This window comes from Nannochloropsis gaditana (genome assembly GCF_000240725.1).
Source record: "Nannochloropsis gaditana CCMP526 unplaced genomic scaffold scaffold075, whole genome shotgun sequence".
Classification (NCBI taxonomy): Eukaryota; class Eustigmatophyceae; order Eustigmatales; family Monodopsidaceae; genus Microchloropsis; species Microchloropsis gaditana.
Window position 1 is genome coordinate 15,972 of NW_005803878.1, and position 2,468 is coordinate 18,439.

Genomic DNA, 2,468 nt, shown 5'->3' on the forward strand with positions numbered 1-2,468 from the left:
GCCCTCAAAATCCGGGTAGCTTTCTCTCAACAGAGGCCGACACGAGCGGATGTGGTGGCTGTGGGGCAAGTGGTTGCTCGCACGACTGAGACGTGGGCGAGGGGCGCGATCAGGAGAGTCAGGTAAAGGCATGAGGGAGGAAGGGAGGGAGGGGCGGGGTATGGCAGGGCTGTTGCGGGGGTCGCAAGGCAAGGGAGGAAGAAACGCGAGGAAGGGAGGGAGGAGAGAGAGAGAGGGAGGGAGGGAGGGAGGACAAGAGGACAAGGTGAAAAAATGCCACCTTATGATGTTCTCGTCCGGCTAAATGCACATTTTACAACCGTTTGCAAGCAGCAAGGAAGTGCAGCAGCACTGGCGAAAGCAGCGACAGCAGCAAGGGGAAGGGCGGGGGAGGAGGGAGGGTAAGGAGGCGCAGCTCCAGGCAAGCGAAGACTGTGCCGGCGGCAAGGCTCTGCCTGGTTTCCTTCCACGTTGGACCTCGCGGTCGATTATAAATATCTTTATCCATGTGACACGCCTGGTAAGGTCCTTGGAAGGGAGAAGAGATGAATGAGGTCCTGGAAAAAGGGGTGGCGTCCGCATTGCAGGGTGAGGAGAAGAGAGGGAGGATTGGGCCTGGAGTGACGTGATCTTTAAAATGTAAAAATGTGGTGAGGTATTGCACGAAAAAGAAGCAACCATCAAATGGGCCGAAGAGATGCCCCCGAGTAAACGCCGAGCGAAAGATTGCTAAAGCGCAGTTTCAAACGCCTGGGGATTTCTTCCAGAAAACGCTACCAACAATTGTTGAACAGCAAATTTTTGCCAGGTTTGAAATCGTGACAGGGACGGAAACGCGATGTTGGTACTAGCCTATACATACCACTTTGGGCACCACCTCATTGGTGCCATGACAATAAATAAACAAATTGCGCACCATTTAGATCCCACATACTTTACAGTGCAAAGGGAAAGCGCATAACCTATCTTTTAACCATATTCAGTCACCCTGCTGTAAATTAAATACATAAATTGACACAAACGGAGTAACTTTCGTCGGGGTTTTTGAGGATGACATTGAACTCTAAGTACGAAATTCTGAATAGATGGCGTTTATGAGCAATAGCATTCACGTACTCACAATGCTTCAATCACCCGCTTGCAAAATGTAATAAGATGTTGGTGTCCAACTGTTGTATACCTAATCACAACTGCTGCGTTGTGGAATCAAACGCCACGCGGAAATAAATTGCGAAGGAAAAATCGTTTAGCGGACAGGCCGCTGCAAAGTCGATCAAACGCTTCTGTTGGGGCCGCAGATATGACTCGACTAGCTCTAGATTTGAAATTGCTTTTTGGAACCACCACGATCTCCCAGGAAAACTCTTTTTGCGTTCAAAGCGCCATAATCGTTTATCGAACCACCCCGATGAAAATGCCCCTCCCTGATACTTTCTGTTCTAGCAACTCCCACAATCTCCACCTTATCCACAGCACCGACGTCAGTCACGCATCTAAAAAGACAGTACCTAAGACAGTGAGGGTACTCTACGTCTCGGGTGGTGGGATGTAAAGGTAGGCTTCTAAAAAACGCCCTCCGCTAAAAAAAGGGCAGTGCAGTCGCTTAACGCCAGCAACTTGTTTTTCCGAGAGGCTGTAGCGATGACGACATTGAACGAGTCGTCGAGGTCGTACACAATGAACGCACCTTCACCTTCACCTTTCATACCCTCACTACGCAGGCGTGGAGGCGATTGGCGTTGCACTGGCCTGGGGAGGAATTGTTGTTGCGCCCTCATCTGTGGTTTTGGCGTCTTTTGTGCGTCCTTGAATCTCGGGAAACTGGGAGAGAGAGATCTTTCCAATCTGGTTTTCCTTTTTTTTCCGCAGCCGCATGTCCCCCCGATGTTGTCCACCATAAAAACCGACACAATCATCAGCAAGACCAGCAGAATAAGTTCTAGAGGCACGGAATCTTCGTCCATTTTCATCGTGTCGTCCGCTTCTTCCTCGCTTCCCACCATGGCGGCTCCTGCCATCCCGCTCCCCCCCTCTCACGTGCCAAATCAATCACATCCTCGCATTGCCGAAGTGGAAGCAGACATCGTTGACAGGCTACTGGGGGAGCTTCTGGCAGTGAAGGACGCCAGGCCTGGTACCGAGGTGAACCTGGCGGAGGACGACATCTTCTGGCTCTGCCGAAAATGCCGCGAGGTACGTGTCGGGAGGGAACGAGAAAGGTCCTCACGATTTCGATTTGTGGGTCAGGAAGGGATGTGCACTCCAGGCTTTCCGAGAAAATCCTCTTTTTTGGCGTTCTGGGGGATTGTTGTCGAGGGAGCAAGGGGGTTTTCGGGATGAGGAAGATGCAGTAAGGCGCGAGGGTATGTGGAAGGGAGGAAGCGCAAAGAGAGGCCGATGGAGGCAATAGAGGAGGGAACGAGTTGGAAAAAGAATTTGAAAGCGGGCAATGAGGGGGAAGGAGAGGG